Here is a 19006-nt window from a genome sequence, read left to right as displayed (position 1 = left end):
AAATAGTGTCTAGATTCTAAAAGCAGCACATCTAGCTGCCTGTTACAGACATTAATCACTGCTGTATTTTTCACAGCATGTAAAATTTAAGTAATAGAATCACTGTCCCCATTGCCATTCTTGCAACTAAAAGCTAATAAATAGAAGCACTGACCTCAGCTGGTTGATTTAACCTGATGAGTCATGGTCTTAGGGCCACATATGCTTCCTCTGCTAATATTCTTGTTCCTATTTATTTTTTTAACTGTGCTGGCATGCTGCGTACCATAGAATAGCTTCTCTAATGGGCAATTCCAGAAATAGAAATATCCCACTGGTTCCCTCTCCTTTGTCAGGGAGGCTTCACAGTGCCCACTTAGTCTACACAGAGCTGCAGCAGCTCAAAGAGATGCCAGGACAAACAGAGAATGGGCAGAGCTTGGCTGTTGAGCAGTGAATTCCCCTTGAAGTTCCCTGTCTAAGAGGCAACCCGGCATATTCTTCCTTTTTGCATTACAGGGAGCTTAGCTGTAGAGAAAAGTGAAGCAGATGTGGGCTCCTCCACTTCAGCTGCTCTGGGAAGCCTTGTACCTGCCACAGCAGGGTTTTGCCCACAGCCAATAGCTTTGGTGTTGCTCTCAATGAGATGTTTCTGTGCAAAAGTCTCACTTTTTCATCACAGCTGAACAAGAGCTCTGAATCAGAGTCTGGTTGGCAGGGTGGTGGTCCACAGCAGGCTCCTTGCCTTGGACTGCCATCCTCCAGGCCTAGGCACCCTGCAGAAACACAGAGTGGAAAATCCTTCTTGATCTCCTACAAAGAAGTGGTTTGCAACTCAGTAACTTTGAAAGTTTACGTTCACAGGTACAATATTTAATAACTGGATGAAGCATTTGGTGCTAGAGTTTGTTTGGTGTGGTGGTGTTTGTCAAAGGCTGGCTTGGATGATGCTGGAGGTCTTTCCAGTCCTAATGATTCCGTGACTCTGTGAATGCTTGCAGCTGTCCTCATCGCCTGTGTTGATCTAAGCTGTGAGCCATGATCCCAGGCCAGGTGTGCTGTCTCCACCACCATCCAGATGGGTACAGGCAGGAATGACTACAGGAAAGGAGATGAGGCTGGGCAGAGACAGGTGCTCAGTACTCCCAGTCACACAGGTGTCCCATAGCAGACAGGATGCCAGGAGGGGGTGTGAAGGACTATGGTACTTTACACCTTGGGCTGGGGAGAAATATAAGGGACTGATGGAAGTTGTTAGAAGTAGGTCTACCAGAACATAATCTGGCACCATCATAAAAGGCATTTGCTCAATTACCTTCCACCAGCCCTGTAATTACCACTTCAAAAAGTCTGCTATCAATATAATTTTCAAATGTTGTATCTGTACCCAGACATGGCCCACAGTCCAGTGGCCTCCATGCAGGGAGGAACCTGTCTGGTCTGTAAGAAAGAAACTTGGTACAGCTCAGGCTCTACAAGACCCCAGAGGCCAAGGCTTTCACAACCTGTAGGTGCACCCAAGCAGGTCCAGCCCCTTGAAATAAAGACCTGATGGGAACCATTTCTCTGCTGTCCTCTAGCTGGGAGACCAAGGGAGAGGCAGGAGATTCCTGTGCCTCTGCCCCATTCCCAGCTTGCAAACTGGGTACACGGGACATAACTTTGGAGCTACCAACCCATTGCTGTGTGGCCTTTTCCTCTCCTGTGGGCAGATCTGTGGTGCTGCAGTTCCCTAAAGGAGTGGAGCAGGAGCAGCTGCTCGCTGAGCTGCCTTGTGCAGATGGGGAGTGGTTGGTTTGCACCCGGGATCCCTTTGGCACCAGGTACTTGTTAAGAGTGACACTGGCAAGGAAGTCTTAAAAAAAAAAAAAAAAAGAAAGAAGCTGATGCAAAAGCCTTTGGCTGCCTGTGTAACAGCCACTTGGATCACACAAGTGTCATTTAGACCCATTTAAAACTCATGGTGTTTATGGCACTTAGGCTCCTTTACTCCAAGCAAATTAACTCAAAACTGGACTAAGCCTTCTATTAAACCTGACAGATTCATGATAAGGAGAAGGCTTGTTCATTTCCCACTCTCAGAAAGAAATAGACATATAAACATCCTTTCTGCTGATTCACTTCCATGTGGGAATTCACCAGGCTGGAGAGCCTAATGTGCTGCTGATTCTGGCCCACGGCTGGAACCATCTCTCGTCAGGCATATTTTCACTCGTCCCTTCTCTGGATTGCAATTCTCTGCCTTCTGACTCTTTAATGTCACTGAAATGGGATTTGTATGGGGGATATTTAGCAATATTGCATTAGTATTTGACATTTCATCTCTTGGAAGTTTTTTGATGATGTTATTTGCAAGGACATTTTTCATTGCTGTAAATTGCACTCCTTCAGGACCAGTGTAGCAGTTTAATTTTCTAGGTCTGTCTCTTTGTCTCTTTCTCTCTACCAGGATTTCTGGTGATTTATTTGATTCATGGGTCCTTTGGATTTCCTATGGTTGTTACAACATACCTGTGTCTCAATGGCACAGAAAAACATTTATTTGAAGTAACAGCTCTGGCTTGCAGTGCTTTGGATATGATACAAAAATAGAACTGTGTAGAAAACCTTTTTTATTAACTTTTTCAGAATTCTAGACCCCAGGTAGTTCAAACTGAATAACAACATTTTTTTTCCAAAAGAAAAGGAACCCAAATATTGGTTGCTAGAAATGACCACTGAAGGAAGATCTGGGAGCTCTTATGAACGATTTTTGCTGCTTTACAAGTCTTCATATCTCATGCTCTGAAAACTACAGAATTCAAGCGTGCAGCTTTTTTCATTAGCAAGTTAGTGTTTGGCTAGCCTTGGATCTTTTCTTGCCTCATGTTTATTTTTATGGCTTTTGCTTGTTTGTTTTTAACAATGATGTTACAGTGCAAATGCCTGAATGCAAAGATATTCAGAAAGGTTGCTGTGGCTGTGCAACAGGAGTCTGATAAATACTAACTGCAGCCCAGGCAGTTAGTGATATTCTTGCTCTTCTGGGGGGGTTGTTTGTTTGTTTTTCCCAGAAAAGTTTTATGATGAAGGATTTCTAATGGTAACAAATGAAATTTGGGGAGAAACCTGTAGAAAAAAAAATATATATATATATACAAAGGTGCTGCATATACTGCACCATTAAAAACTGACAGATTAAACTAAAAAGTCTCTCTTGAATAGTTTTCTTGGTTTGGAAAGACAGGTATCTGCGAGGGACAACTGGAATTTCCCTTGGAATGGAGAATGTAAAACCCCCTTCCTTCAAATTATTACAGTTTTGCAATTGGGAGATTTCAGGCAAGAATATGGGAATAGGAATAACAGTTCTTTGCAAGGAATATTAAAAAATACAAATGCAGTAGTACAAAACTAAAAAAACCAACAAAACAAACCCAAAAAACCAAACAACAAAACAACAAAACAACAAACAAACAAAACCAAAAAACCCCACAAACAAACAAAAAACCAAACCACAACGACAACAACAACAAAAAAAGCAAGCAAGGAAACAAAAGTCCTAGAAAACCCTGACAGAGTCAGGAATATGACCTGACACCTTGTTGGTCAGGGTGTTGGAAGCAGTCCAGATAAACCCTCCTGGAGTGACAGATGTGGTTCTGTTGGAGTAGAGATGATCCTGTGGATAGGTTCAGTGGCAGTGAGATGAGTCCAGTCTTCCTCTGAGAATCCAGTGGAAAAGAGGATGTCTTGAGCCCCTGTGTCCCCATTTTATCTGGGTAGGGAATGGTTGGCTCCTCCCCTCACTGGGTGGAGCATCTCACAATGGATGGTGTCATGTGCCATGTGACTGGTGAGCCTTAAGGGCCCATTAACAGAAGATATCCCCTGGAGGGTGGACAGAGTTGATGAAAGAGATAAGAAACACTGCCCCACCTGGTTTTAACAGCTGTCCTATTATCAGAAGGCATCCAGCCTCCCTCCCCCCCACCCCGAGTTACAAGAGATAAAGAAAAAAGAAACCATCCCCCTACTACTTTCTACAGATGAAATAGAAAACACATTCTTTTTTGGTTACATAACCCAAGACAAACGTCTATATGCAGTAGTACAGAGACCTTCATGATCCACTAAGGCATTCTGACAGTGCACCTAATTTCTGCCTTACCCTCATTTAACAAGATGATTTTTCCTTTCTTCAGCACTCTACATCTGAGATTCCAAATGCCTTGGACAGACATCTGCCATATGGACCCTGAATAGATGAAGATGTAATTTTTTGTCCTTATTTGACATGGTAGAATATGAAGACATATAGTTATGGAGAACTCAAAAAAACCTGTTGAGTGAGAGATGCCTTTAGAAATGATACATCCCTTACAGAGCTGCTTGAATTTCCAGAAAAATCACTGCAGTTATGAGCAAAAGCTTTAAAATATCTCTTCCTTTCTTATTTTTTCCAAGTTTAGAAAAATAGTTACTGGCAGATGGCCTACAGTGTTCAGCACTCATTCAAACAGCACAGAAATATTAGGAATTTCTATCCATGTGTCCAGGCACACAGAGACCTACATGCACAAGCAGAGACAATTCTAGCCTGGGTTTTAACGTGATTTTTCAAATCAAAGCATACTTGGAGGCAGATGTCAGACCAGATTCAAGCTAAATTTGTAGTCTGAGCTCATCAGAAGAATGGTACTATCTGACTGGAAAGGATTATAATGATGAACATGTGTGACAAGCATTTTATTGAACTACGAGTAGACTGTTTAAGGGATTTGTCTGCAGCAAGTGCTTCCTGCAAGGAGAGGACATCAGACTGGTTGTTTGTGTTACGAAATCAGGCTGATCCCTTTGGTTCTGGTGGACTATAGCCCATACTGGGGGCTACAGAGAGAAAGCAGGAGCAGTGCCAGTACCCAAGAACAGGGGAATGCTGGCAGCTGGGTAGCCTTGGGGCAGTGCTCTTCCAGGACTCCCTAATCTCTTAAAACACTTCTCTTTGCACAGCCCCTGATTAATGTGATACTGACTAGGCACTGCCTCAGCTATGTGTGCATTAGGGCTGTGGACATTCCCCACTGACAGATTGCTTTGACAATGTTTAAGCAAGGCTTGGTATCTATTGCACGGTTATTTGATAACTCCTCGGTGCCAGTTCTCTGCAGAAAGGGTTCAATCAGTGCTTTTCTTATCATCCTGTCGAGACAGCACACACTCCATTATTGTAAATAAAACATTCTGGTTTCTCCTACAGGTATGAGCAGATAAAGACTTTTGTACAAAGATGAAGTTCAAATTGAAGAAGGTGCTTTTGAAATAATAAATTACTCTATATATGTGACCACAAATTTAACAATGAAATCTAATGAATTCTAAGACACACACAGAGTCACTGCTGTAGGCAAAGGGAGGAATTGATTACCTAATGGCAGAAATCAAAGGAAAGCAAGCACAGTGTCAGAGCAGACTTGATAAACACTGCACACTATAAAGAGGGGGATGACTAATTTGCTAAAGAAATTCGTAAAAAATCTTACCTGGATAAGAAGCTATAAGATCTCTAGTGATTGATTCATTTTAACCTTAGGATTTATCTAGCTATTTCTTTGGTCTGTTGTCTACATCCAAGATCATCCAGTGGATGAATTTGTCCTCTGGTATCTTATATCACTGAAACTGGAATAAGTGTTGATCTTGAAATTCCATGGAAGAAGGTCTTTAGAGAACTGTGTATTATGTTCACCAAAATAATCTAAGGCTTTTACCCTCAGGGGCTTGGAAAATTAATACTTCTATGAAGAGTTGTAGCTGTGTGTTTGAATCTAACACTATATGACGTGTAATATTGACTTTGGTCTGTTAAAGTATTAATAAAGAGTACATATCTTAGACTTTACAGAAAATGAAAATTTAATGTGTGATATACACAAACAATATATAGCAAATGCACCTAAGTGTATATTTTGTCATTTTTAATTTTAGATCTTGTTGATGATTGCCCATTTGCTTCCTGCCTTTACCTCTCCACCCCATATATTTGAGGCAGTTATGCTTTTGTGTCATGCTAGTTCAAACTAAATACTTCTTAGAGGTTGACCACTTTTGTGCTCTGAGGAAAACTCATTGCATCTGGGGAACTTTACATTCTAGTTAGGCTTGTGGTTAGTCTATGAAAATCCAGGAGAGGCATAAATTGAGAGAAATCCCTGCTGATGAATTCGCAGCTCATAGCTTGTTTTTCCTGACTGCTGTAAAGATGCAGCGTTTCAGAAAAGAATGAAAAATATTGGACGAGAATCATTGTTTTTTCATTATTGCTGCTCCTGTTTGTGGCTGGTGATCCAAATTAAAGCTGGAACAAAGTGGAGTGTCACTACTACAAATGACACAAGGCTGTGCAGAGCCAAATTGTGACTGTAGCTCCAAGCCTGGCTTGACTTTTCATTTTCTCTGCAAGGCTCTATCCAACTTCCAAGATTTCTCTTTTTCAGCCCTTTTAGTCTCATATTTACTGCAGCACATTATGGAGGAGACATATGTAATGTGTTCCCTCTCTTGGGCTTTGCTTGTGCAAAGAAAATCACTGTCACTGCTGCTGCAGGGGAAACAGCATGGATACATTCCTTCAAAGTAAGACAGCGTCCTGGAAAAATTGCTCTGCTTTTGAAGTAATTATTTCCAAATAAAATTGGAACAGTGGGCCCACCTGAGGACCATGATAACTCTGGGTTATTACTGTAATCATGCTGGTTAATTTTTCCATATAGAATAGTTCATTTTAGCCTCCTTGTGAATGGAATTTACAATAGCACAGCCAGTGGTGGCTTGTCCTTGGTCTGTTTTATACTAGCTATGTCCGTGGGGGAGTCTGTGTAAAGGGCAGATATAAGATGAGAGAGAAGATTATTATATCATAATAAAAATGAAGGGTACCAGTTTTGTTCCATAAACACAGCAAAGCACAAGTCTTGCCAGTGGAGCTCACAATGTGTCAGGACTCATGCTGCGGTTTTTATATCACAGCCTGAAATTTGGAAGCTGGTAGGGGAAAGTCATAATGCAGGTTAATCAGCCCCAGATACTTATTGCCCCACTTTTTGCTGTCAGTGGTGGCAGCATTATGTGCACCCCACCTGGATATGATGATGTTATGCTTTATCATTTATGCTTTATTCTGTACCTACTGCTAGACAGTCTGTCCCCAAGCCACTAAAAAAGACCTATAAACTCATCTACAGGAAAACTTCAGAATAATGTAAACCCCCCACATCTGGGGATTTCAGGGAGAGCTGAGGGCAGATCACAGCTCAGCAAATCTGCCTGAATTGCTGGATGCTGTCCAGTCATCCCCAGAGCTCAGCAGAAGATGGACACTGCCAGGGTAACATGGGTCAGGGCAGAAAATCCTACTTGCTCTTGGAAAATGTGACAAAATTACAGATTGCTGAAGCTGGCATTGGGCTAAAATGTTGTTAGCAACTGCTGTGTAGCAACTCTGAAAGTACTCCATGTTTCTGAAAATATGCTTCTGAAGTTCAATCCTGGTGATACAGCCACACAATGTTATATGATCTCAGGAGCATTTGGATCTCAAAAGCTAAATATTATTCCATTGGCCTAACCTGATCTTTCTGAGTTCTCTCTTTTTCCTTGAGCTCCAGAACATCTTTAAGATTCCTCTGGGTTCCAGAGAACTGTTCCAGTTTCAGCATTCTTCTCTTATCTAAAGCAATACAAAACAAGACTTAGGGCACTCTCTGGGAAGCGAAGTATGAAAGACATCAAGGGATATATTTAATCTTTACTCAGCTGCTGTCTGAGAAAAATACAAAATCCTACTCATGCTATCAACATCTGACCAGGCTGCAAAATACTGCAATTCCTATATATCAGTGTCAGGAGATCCATACTCCTGAAACCCCATTTAATTAGGATTTTGATGCTCATCTTGCATAAGAGGTGCATAACCTTCAGGAAGAGCAGCAGGAAAAGCAGTGTTTCTCGGATGTGTAACAGGAGAATGTAAAATATTGCTGTCAGCCTCCAGAATGACTGACTCTGGTTGTAGATAAAGCTGACCTTTCCATAAAGATTTGCAGAATAAATCCAACACATATAGCACAGTATCTTTTCCACCTTTGGCCTGAAATTAGAAGATATAAGCAGAGATTGATTTACATCACAAAACCAAATGCCAACAGCTGCCTATGAAACCTTAGTAAAAGACATTGTTTATTAGCATCAGCTTTGACTCCAGCGTGTAATCCTGCCAGAGGCCAAATGCTCTGCAGCAGGAGCATCCAGCCTTCAGTGCCTTATATTGTTATCTTGCAACTGATGTAGAAAACAGGGAAACTGACCTCAGTGAGATTTAAGTGATACTGTTATATGGGAGGAGAGAAAGAAAAAGCAGTCCCTTTCCATTCCACTTCTATGTTGGTGTAACCCCTGAAATGAACAGAACTGCTCTGATTTGAATAAGAAGTGATTCATACATCTGCTCTTTTGCCTTAGTGAGCTGTACCAATAGGATGGACTTGTGGATCTTTAAAAAATTAAGATAATGAGTCATCAGAAGTTAATGCATGTATGTATTGGTGATTGCTGCTAAAGTTAATCATAATGTTTGCATGGCTATTGGATATTAATTCCCAGCAGAACTGAGCACAAGGGAGAATTTGCTCTGAAATAAGGGGTCAACACTCTGGGTGCTACAGACCTTCTGGGAATTTTTCATGTCCCACTGGGATATAATCACAGTTTTGAACTGAGGAATCAAAGGGTATAATTCTCAGAGTTATCCTGCTTCACCCCGTCATCCATCTTGCTGTTGTGAGCCAGCACCATTTCTGCTGCTACCTGGCAGCACAGAGGAGTGATTTGCAAGCATGTCTGTTCTCATGGGGATAAATAATGGACTGAGCATCATTCAAAGGCAGGCTCCTAGAAACAGGGGAGGAAAGTCACGGATGGGGAGTGAATTAGTTTCGTGTTGCTGTGCTTTCAAAGAGGCCTTCATATCCTGTGGCCTTGCATTGTCAGGGGCACAGGGCAGCATTAACCACAGGGTATCTTGAGCAGTGACAGAACTTGTTGCACACCCAAATATGTTAACCCAGACATTTCATTGAATTGTGTGCTGGATTAACCCTGGCTCCACAGGGAACCACCTAACAGGCTCACACTTTGGAGTGAAGATGCAGGGGAAAACCAGGGTGGGAAGAGGTCCTTCTGAGTGCTGTGGGTTTGTGGGGTCTGGCGAGGTGTTAGCCCGCTTGCTGGCAGTGCTGGTGGAAAGAGCTCCACTCGCTGGGAGCTGCTCTCCCGCCAGTCCCAGCCATAATGGCTTGCTCCATGAGCCTGGGATTCCCTCGTGGAAACAAGGTCACCGACCGGAATTACACATCGGGGTTTTTGCACCTCATCCTGTAGTTCATCAGTGTGAAGGGGCTGGGTTTCTTTTCTGGTTGCATGCTATGGCCTGGCCAACACCAGGCAAACCTCTCTGCTCTGCACAGAGGGTGGTCGGGAGTGAGCTCTGCAGTACTGTTCTGTTTGCATGGAAGCATTATGCATTCACAGAACAATTCAGCTCAGCTCACAGCGTCCTTGCCGTGTGAAGAGTCCTAAGGCACTGCCTGGTACCTCATGGCAAGCCTTTCACTGCAACAAGTGCCTATAGACAACTCTCTGCTCCAGACGCTGAACTTGACTTAGTTATCAGCCCAGACATTGCCATCACAAGCAATCATCTTCAAAAGATGTGATAGGCAGAACATCTGGGCCAAATTGTAACGTGATTACTTGACAGAGTCTTTAATAAAGATAATACTTTAGAGACACTTTGGTTGATCTCAATTCTCTCTCTCTCTCTCTTTTTTTTTTTTTTTTTTTCTCCTTTCGATTTAATTTTAGAACAGCAGTTCTGGAAACACACTCCCTGAGCCTTACTTACACAGAGACATGAGTCAGGAAAGGATTCTGGCTTGAAAGAAAACAGAGACACTGACCATTGCCTTTAGGAGTGCTTAAGGAAAGTAAACCTGAAAAAGTGAATAAACACTTTAGAATGCAGTTTCATTTTTATAATCTTGAGGTTTCTATTAAAGGAAAAAAAGCAACTTTATTAAAATGTTAGAAAGGATCAGTTTAGATTAAAAAAAAAAAAAAGAAAGAAAGAAAAAAAAAAATCAAATCACTGTTCATTTAAATCATCTTTGGAACTAGCACTACCCGCTGAGCGAGAACCCAAGATAAAAGCGATACAAGGAAAACGTTTAAAGGACTTGAAAAAATCCCGATGTGCCCGAAAACGTTGAAACCCTGGCAGAGAACAACGCCTGCTCGGCGGGGGCCGCAGATCCCAGGCAGCTCCTGCAGCGCCGGCCGGCCCTCGCAGCGCGGTCCGCGCCCCGGCCCGCGCCCGGCCCCAGGTGTCCCGGAGGGAGGCGGGAGGGAGCCCCGCCCGCCCCGTCGGGCCGCCCCTCGCGGCATCCCCGCGCTCCCGCCCCGCCGGGGCCGCCCCCGCCGCTCCGCGGGCCGGGCCGGGCGCACCAGGCGGCGAGGCAGCGGCGCCGGGCCGGGTGCGCCTGCCCCGGGCACGCCGGGCAGGTGTCGGGGCGCGGGGCCCCGTCCCGCCGAGGTGAGTGGGGAGCGCGGCGCGGCGGCGGGAGGGGGCGGCGGGCCCGGGGCTGCCCCGCCGGCGGCTTGGCTCCCGCGGGGCTGGGCTGGGCTGGGCGCTGCGCTCCCCCCGCGCTGCCGCAGCGGGACGCGGGGCTGCATCGCCCGGCAGTCGCTGTGGTCATCCCGCCCCGCCGTCGGCACCGGGGGCTTCATGCCCCGGCGGACGATGAGGTGCAGCCCCCTCGCCGCCGGGGCTGCATCTGCCGGTGGTAGTGGGTGCCTCCCCCCGTTCCCTGGGGGCTCCGTCTCCTGCGGGAGGGCAGGGTGCATCCCCCACCCCGGGGCTGAGGCTCTTCAGCTTACCCAGTGCAGTTTGTGCGGGGTAGCAGCCCCCACTCCATGTGTCCGTGGGGTGCCTCCCCCGTGATCCCTTGGGCTCCATTCCCAGGGGAACTGAGGGGCATCTCCTCTGGAGAGGCTCAGGGGGATGCGTACCCCGTCATGTTGGAGCCTCCATTCCCAGGAGGCTGGTGAGTTGCAGGAGTCCATGCCCAGGGACCAGTGGGGTCCATCGCTGTGTAGGTCAATGGGGCTGGTGTTGATAGGGCCCGTCCTGCCGGGGTTGGTGGGGTTTCGTTCCTCTCGGGGTCAGTGGGCCATATCCCCTGATCTGGGGGTGCTTGTAGGGTCTCTGACCAGCCCTCGCTCTGCTAATCCCGGCGTGCCTGCCTGGGGGGCGAGGGGCAGCTCCATCGCCTGCTGTGACACTTTGTCCTGTCTCCCGGCGTGGATTAGGTCATGCTGTGACAGAGCCTGTTACTGTCTTGCAGTACAGCAGGACCCGGGGATGTGAGGAAGAGGGGTTGCCGTGGCAGAAACAACAGCAACCACCCCCCACTTCCCTGTACGCAGCAGTTTAATAAAATCAGACAGCATGAAGCATGTTCCCCCCCTAATCATCAGAAGGTAGTTCACTGTGTCATTAAATACTCACTCCTGTTCGCACCAAGCAGGCTGTGATATATGCAGTATTGTAAGCCAGGGAGCAGTTGTGGATGAGATATGTGAGAGAAAAACATCAAGAACTGACCTCAAACTCTGAAGTTAACTGTGCTGCCTCTCCTTCAGGTGGCCTAGGGTACTCTCTTAAACCTGTCTCAGTTTGTAACTATCTGACCGTTCTACGTGACCATAAAAAGCTCTGATGCCCCTTTGAAGCCATAAAGCTGTAAACGGGCTTAATATAGCCCATCCCGTTAACCTCGGCGCTTTCCCTCGGTATCCCTTTAACGAACGGCAATGCTCGTCGATTTCTCTCAACGGGCTGTCAAATCTTCACAGCTTCTGGCTGGGAAAGAGCGCCGTGAAGCCTTGGGAGAGGGATCGTCCCACAACTGCCTTCCCTCCCTCGCCCCTGCTGGCTGCGGGAGTCTGTGGGGGACTGACACAAGGTGCTGGTGCGCTCTGGCCACAGCACTCTCTGGGTTCAAGCGCTGTCCCCGCATCAGCCTCACGTCTTTAGTGGACACATCAGGGCTTGGGCTTCGTTTCGCCCATACAGAGGGGCAGCTGGAGCTGGCTGCGAGCAGGCGTTTTCAGAGTGCTCAGCCTCCTCGGTGTTGCTTCCTCTGCCTTCATTTCAGGGCAAACTGCAATGCCCGTACACCCTCTGCAACTCTCACTTTCATGTGCAGGATGCATGTCCTTGCACATTCCGTGCTAATCCCTTGGGATGACTCAAACTTTAGCAGAGTGCCTTCTCCCTCTCTTGCATGGGTCTTTGCACTCGATGAATTATCTGGGTAGCCAAAGCTCATGGCATGTGGAAGAATAGCCTGTGATAGTACGGAGTTAATAATTTTCTGCAAAACAAAATGCCTGAATGCAAATAAAATGGAAAATGTGTCTTTGAAGTCTTTTCTTCTTTAAAAATTATTCAGTGCCTTGCCTGGAGGAAACCTATTTTTTAAACTTTTATAAAACTCATGAACATTTTATGGAAGTAGGAGGGATATTTATTTTATTTTATTTTATTTTATTTTATTTTATTTTATTTTATTTTATTTTATTTTATTTTATTTTATTTTATTTTATTTTATTTTATTTTATTTTATTTTATTTTATTTTATTTTATTTTATTTTATTTTTAAGGATTTTGGTTTTCATTACATGAGGTCTTTTTTATGTTCCCTTTGAAATGTTGACAGGGGAATGCTAGTCTAAAAGTCTTGATGTGTGAGTAGAGATTTAGTCTGGTTTACCAGCTCCTGAGCTGGCAAATGCAGCTGCCAGCAGCACAGCAGAGCTGGGTCCAGCCCGTGATGCCCAGGATTCCTGAGGTAGAAATCAAGACACTGATTGTCTCAAATGAGTTGTAGTAGGGACAGAAGGTCAGAGTCCAGGTGGTATTGCAAAGGATTTCCTAGGAATGCAGAGAGCTGCAGCTATCCTGTGTGGCAGGTATCTACTGCAGGGGTTATTTGGCAATACTGGTGACATCAAACCTTGATGTTGTAAGGGTCACATTTAAAAGCTATTGCATATCTTCATGATATTGCCATGGGTGTTTTGCTGGCTTGGTGGGATAAGGAACATCTCTGGGCAGGATTTTGGCTGGGTGCAAGAGTGCAAGCTTGTGCTGGGAGCTAGGGAAGACTTTATTTTAAGGTCCATCTGCCTTAGCTCATCTGCACAAGCATTGGGAAATGCTTCCTGCCTTTAAAATCCAAGTCATGACATCTGTGGAAAAAACCCTCTTTTAAAAAAAGTTATAGTTCTTGTATAGTGAGCACACTTTGTCTTCTGGAAGGATAGCTGAGTTGCCCTAAATGAAAAGGTCTGGATTTCACCAGAGTAGTTTGTGAAAAGGTCTTATGATGCAGGCACATTTCTAAACTGTTCTGAATGTTGTTGCTAAAAGAAGCCTCTTTACTATATTTGTACACATTTCTATACTAGCTAATATTTCTGAATGTTATTTTCTCCAGTATAGAACTTGTACTCTTGCTGGGTTTCCTGCAGGTGTTTGTGGGTGCTCTATGTAGTAGTCCTACCTGAAATGAGTTCAAACCACCCATAAACTCCATTAGACAAATGCAGAAATTAAAAAAAAAAAAAAAAAAAAAAAAAAAAAAAAAAAAAAAAAAAAAAGTAGTTTTAACTGGGCAATGTTGAGTCAGGAAATAAAAAGGCTGAGGCTCCAACAGTAATATTAACTTGGCTGCAGTACACATCCTGCAAGGTCTTTTATGACATACACCTCATAATGTAAACAGGAATAAGCACGTAGATTAACGTATGCAGAGAAGGAGTAGAAAAGAGTGTTTTTCTGAGTTTGCTGCCCTTGTTGCTGTGACAGCTGGGTCTTGCACAGAGCCTGGGACAGCCTGGCACGGCCTTACGCCACGCTGGGCAGTGCCGACTCATGTACCCGACTGCTGATGGAGTGAAAATAGCAGCAGCAAACAAGTAATCTGGGGCCTGTTTCTGTCAAAACAATAGCTGGGTAATGAGCTGCATTTTGCTCCTTAAGGTCTGTGAGTTGTAGCATGTATGATCCTTGAGCGTTCCCTCTTGTGCCTCTCCCCACTGGCGTGTCTGGCCCTGCTGAGGCTGCTGTGGTTGTAATGAAGTGCAGTGGCTTCGCTTTGGTGAGCCTCAGCTTTCTGCTTCTATTACCCACGTGTTACAGTAACAGCTCTCCCGGCTAATTTTAACTAGATCATGTACCAAAGTGATTAAATGAATATTGTACTTTAATACAGATCTGAAATTGACCAAGCAGTATTGCTCTTTCTATGATGTTGTCTTAATTAAAAACTGTGCTATTAATATATTTCACTGAATTGATAAATTTAGCCTGAAGGTCAAATAGTCTAATATGACCTTCACCGTGTCACAAGACGTTATATCTTGTGCAGTTACCCTTGCTCTGAGCTGGAGATTTGCATGCGATGTGATGTCATCTAGGGCAGAGTCTGTGCTCCTTCAGTGGCAGCTTCCAGCAATGACAGAGGTGGTCTGGGTGAATAAAATTAATTTATGGGTACTCTCCAGGAGAAAATAATTATTCTTTTCTGTCTGAAAAGGGTTCCTAATCTAGTATCAGCACACTGATACTGCTGCCTTGATGTGACATTGTAAAGCTCTGCAAGGGAGGTGGGAGCAGCTGTAATACTGCAATCTAATACTTCTGTTATACCTGCCTAATGGCACCTCCTCTTCAGTGCAGCCTCCCAAGGATGCTGCTAGAACATTGTCATAAGCCATGGTGTTGTGCTTTAATTTCATTATTGTTTGATTTGGCCAGCATTTTACTCACTTTCTCTGCAGTGTTAGTTTGCAAAGGGAGTTAGTAGATGGTGGGGTTACAGCACATAATGTGTGCACTCTAATCTAAATTTCTCTCTAAATGGAATTGTGTTAAAGTAATTCGGTAAAACTTTGAAATTACAGTAAGGCTGATTTTGATAATTGACTTCTTCCCCCCCCCCCCACCCCCCCCCCCCCACCCCCCCCCAACTAACTTGTATTTATTAAAATTATTGTGACTCATACAGAATGATTCAAATCAAACAGTGTCTAGATCCCACTGGGTTTTGGTTCTGGCCATTTTTGCTGTACAGAAGTGAAGGTAGGCACTGTTCTGGGGTCTCACCGTGGTGAACAGCCAGCTGTTCCCTGTCAACTCTCACAAGTGGAACAGTACCTGCCAGGATTGGTGCTGGGGGACTTGTTAGAAAGAACAGCATTGAAAAATGAGAAAACCATGGAAAATGGTCTCTTAACTACATTAAAGACTTGTGAAATTTCTCTCATTCTGCAAAAAAACCCTGTAATTTTTACACAGTGGAGCTGTCCTCCCTGACTCAGACTGGGAAAAAGACCTATTCAATGTAACATTTTAATCATATACAACACAAAGGCTTTTGCTGCGCTGTTTAAAATCCAGCTTTCTTTCAGGCTGTGTTCTGCTGGGATGTTTTCATCCAAAACGGACTGCTGAGGCTGACAGGAACAGTCTGAAAAAGCAGCTCTAACCTTCCTTCCTGACACTTCAATAGTGACACCCCGTGTGGGAAACTAGGGCATAAATGCATTAACACTTGTCACTGGGAAGAGAATCCTCTCCATGATGGGGACCAGAAGAGAGTGATTCCTAGATTCATGATATAAATTAGTTCATTATTTATTTCAATCAATGTCTGTAGGTGCTGCTACAATGAAAAATTAAAGTGCACTTTACAGAATACACGTGAGCTGACACCCTGCCAAACACCCAAAGCCTTTCTGACCTACAAAACGAAGGAGAGCTTTGGTGCTTCCTCCACTCTTTGCAAAGTCTCAGACTAACAGGCTTTGTTCAGGGTTTTGACAGAGGTAGGACCTCCTGAAGCAGATGCCAAACCCACTGTGTTCACTGCTGCCTTCCAGGGAAAACATCCTGCTTTTGCCTCCTGGTATTACAGATCTGCATGAGAGCAGCCCAGCTGCTTGGTTTTCTGCAAATACTTTGGACTTCACTAGGTGTCCTCTTACCCGTGCCACCATCCTGTTGCATGTTGTCTGTAAGTTTAGCAATGCTGTCATCTTCCCAGATGGGTGAAATACAGCTTGCTTCCTGCTGGAGCAGGGTTTTTCCGCTCCTCCAGCTGTATGCAAATACTACACTTGTAAGTGTAAATCAGTGACTGTGATCTGACTGAAGAAACATGATCCTGCTTCTCTCTCTTCTCACAGGGCAAAAGCAGTTGCCCAGTGGTGTGGGGAAAGTCTAGCTTTAATACTGAGTTGCGTATTTTACTGGATGTGCTGGTCTTAGTATCATATAATGGCCAGGACTGGAAGGAACCTTAAAGGTCATGGAATTCCAGCCTGCCTGCTATGGACAGGGACATCTTTCACTACATCAGGTTGCTCCCAGCTCCATCCAACCCGGTCTTGAACACAGCTTCTCCAGGCAAATTGTTCTAGTGACTTGCCAACCTTACAGCAAAGATTTTTTTCCTAATCTAGTCTAAACCTGCTCTCCTTCAGCTTGAAGCAATGCCCTTTTGTCCTGTCACTACAGAACTACGAAGTCTCTCACCATCTTTCTTGCAGGCTCCCTTCAGGTACTGGAAGGTCACAATAAGGTCCCACCCCAAAACCTTCTCTTTCCCAGGCTCAACAGTTCCAACTCTCTCTGTCTTATCTCACAGCAGAGCTGCTCCATCCCTCTGATCATCTTGGTGGCCTCCTCTGGGCTCTCTCCAGCAGGTCCCTGTCCTTCCCATGCTGGGACCCCAGCTCTGGATGCAGAGCTCCAGCTGGGTCTCAGCAAAGCAGAGCAGAGGGGCAGAATTCCCTCCCTCCCCTGCTGCCCACGGGGCTCTGGATGCAGCCCAGGACACGTTTGGCTCTCTGGGCTGTGAGTGCCATGGCCGGGGCATGTCCAGCCCCTCACCCAGCAGCACCCCCAAGTCCTTGTGGGCAGGGCTGCTCTGGGTCTGTTCATGCCCAGCCTGTGCTGATCCTGGGGGTTGTCCCAACCCAGGTGCAGCACCAGCACTTGGCCTTGTTAAACCTCATGAAGTTCCCATGGGCCACTCCTCAAGCTTGTCCAGGTCCTTCTGGATGGCATCCTGTCAAACCGTCTCAGCTTGGTGTCACCTGCAAACTTGATGAGGGTGCACTTGATCCATTTATCTGTGTCATTAATAAAGATAATAAATCATACTGCTCCCAGCACAGGCCCCTGAGGGACTCCAGTTGTCACTGATGTTCATCAGGAGCCACTGACCACTACTCTCTGGATGCAACCTTCTCACCAGTTTCTTATCCATCTAACTGTCCACCCATCAAATCCATCTCTCCCCAGTTTAAAGAGAAGAATGTTGTGGGGGATCATGTCAAAGACTTTGCAAGAGTCCAGATAAATGGCATCTATAGCCCTTTCCTTGTCCTCTGATGTGGTCATTCCATCACAGAAGCTCTTTGGGTCAGTGAGGTAGGACTTACTCTTGGTAAAGCTGCTTGTTCCAAATCATCTCCTTGTCCTCCAAGTGCCTTAGCACAGTCTCTAACAGGATCTGTTCTGTGATCTTCCCAGGCACAGAGGTGAAGGTGACAGATAATTCCCAGAGTCCCCTTTTCTTCCCTTTTTAAAGTTGGGTATGATGTTTCCTCTATTTTGGTCACCTGGCTCCTGACGGCCATGACTTTTCAAATATCATGGAGAATGTCTTGCAAACTACATCAGCCAATTCCCTCAGGACTCTGGGATGCACCTCACTGCATCCTATGGACTTCCATATGTGGTGGTAGATTATTTACATTATGTATTCAGGTGGTCCTAGACCTGATCTCTACTTAGAGCAGGAGGGACTTTGGTCCTCAACAGTCTCCATCCTGCTGTCCATCCACTCAAGGGATGTGGGAAGAGAGCTTGCCAGTGAAAACTGATGACCGAAATCTGCTGGGGCATAGATTTCTCAATACAAAATTGGAAACAGACTTAGAAGCCATGAGTTTTGAGAAAGCTTCTGTCCAGAGTCTATAGCAAAACACAAACCCCAAAGGCTGTGCTTACTTAATGCCACCCTAACACTCTGATGCACATGGTGCAGCTCCTTTGTGTCCCTGTGCTGGGGAGGAGGGTGGGTGGGACTCCTGGCAGCCACCTCTGCTCATTGTGGTGCCTGGCTGTCAACCCATCAGCTTTAATCAAGGCTGGCAGGAGCTTCAATGGCAACTGACCTCATGTTAAAGACCCAAGTCCCTGCCTCGTCTGAGCTCAGTTCCCTTCATGAAGGATTTCAGATGACAAGTGGGACAGGTATTAAAATTTAACCAGCTCTTCATCTTTAAAATATTAATCCTGTTCTTATGCTCTTACCTGTTTTCCCACTGTGCCTGGGTTTGAAGGACTTTCACAAGTGATGAGCTTGTGGTCATCCCAGATCTGCAGTGCCAGTTTCCAGTTTTCAAGCCCTCCTCACAGGTGTTTCTGCTGGGAACATGCTCACCACGTTTATGTGGGAACACAAATATGCTGAATTCAGGCCAGCTTTCAGTTTTCCTCTCAGTCTTTCAGCAGCATAGATTATATTCCCTTTCTCTTGATCATCTTCCCCACCCTTTATTCTTCTGTACCACAGAGGAACCTTCCTCCATATGGGTTGTATTTCAATCCTTGACTTCTTGGGGTGAGGAAATGAGCAGAGAAATATCTAAGAAAGAAATAAGAAACTATGATGGGGCTTGGGCTGCAAAATGACATGTGACTCATCCTATTCCAGCAGCGGGAATCCATCTTCCACCTCCTATGGAGTAGAAGACATCCTCCTCTTTATCTTCTGAATAAAGCTATGAGCATTTCTGTATGGGAAATCTGTCCTGTAGCTCAGCTGGAAATAAATATATTCAGCAAACAAATGGG

At 45.1% G+C, this 19006-nt stretch overlaps 1 protein-coding gene across 3 annotated transcripts in view; it reads left to right on the top strand.

The window, feature by feature from the left end:
* The first annotated feature begins 9367 nt into the window (after window positions 1-9367).
* Window positions 9368-19006, top strand: part of PDZD2 (PDZ domain containing 2) — a 204188-nt gene continuing 194549 nt past the window's right edge. For 2 of the 3 annotated variants that reach the window (XM_063422311.1, XM_063422308.1), the window contains exon 1: window positions 10304-10606. The gene's annotated coding sequence lies outside the window, so the exon portion shown is untranslated. Of the gene's footprint in view, window positions 10607-19006 lie in introns of all 3 variants that reach the window. The other variant, XM_063422309.1, reaches the window with a different exon arrangement.

Source organism: Prinia subflava, chromosome Z, assembly GCF_021018805.1.
Source record: "Prinia subflava isolate CZ2003 ecotype Zambia chromosome Z, Cam_Psub_1.2, whole genome shotgun sequence".
Taxonomy (NCBI): Eukaryota; Metazoa; Chordata; class Aves; order Passeriformes; family Cisticolidae; genus Prinia; species Prinia subflava.
Note: the sequence above shows the minus strand (reverse complement) of the source record. Positions and strands in the feature narration are given on the sequence as shown.